Raw genomic sequence first — 392 nt, 5'->3', positions numbered from 1 at the left:
CACCCAGGCTGCCTTCCCTGTGCTGCAGGCAGGGGCCTGACCTCTCCCCTTGGCTTTCCCATCCCTTGTCTTGTGTAAATGTGCCTGTACAGTTGCCGTTTTCTATAAAAAAAAGATCAAAACACCCCTTTGAGTACCTGCGTGTCTCTATCACCCCAGGGGAGAGGACAAGGACTGAAAAACTGGGTGCTCCCGGGGTCCCTTGTAGGCGTGTGAATCCTCTGCACGGTCACGCCCAGCGGCCAGCGTTGGGAGAAGGGGGTGCAGCCCTCGGGGCCCGCCTAATAAGTATTTTGGGGTGGCTTTTTGGGGTGCACACTCGGGAGCTTTCCTTACGCACCGCAGCGCCACCTGGCGGGGAATCACACCAACCCTCCGGCATGCCTCGGCCC

This window comes from Apaloderma vittatum, unplaced genomic scaffold, assembly GCF_000703405.1.
Source record: "Apaloderma vittatum isolate BGI_N311 unplaced genomic scaffold, ASM70340v1 scaffold14476, whole genome shotgun sequence".
Taxonomy (NCBI): Eukaryota; Metazoa; Chordata; class Aves; order Trogoniformes; family Trogonidae; genus Apaloderma; species Apaloderma vittatum.
This window is presented reverse-complemented; position numbering follows the sequence as displayed.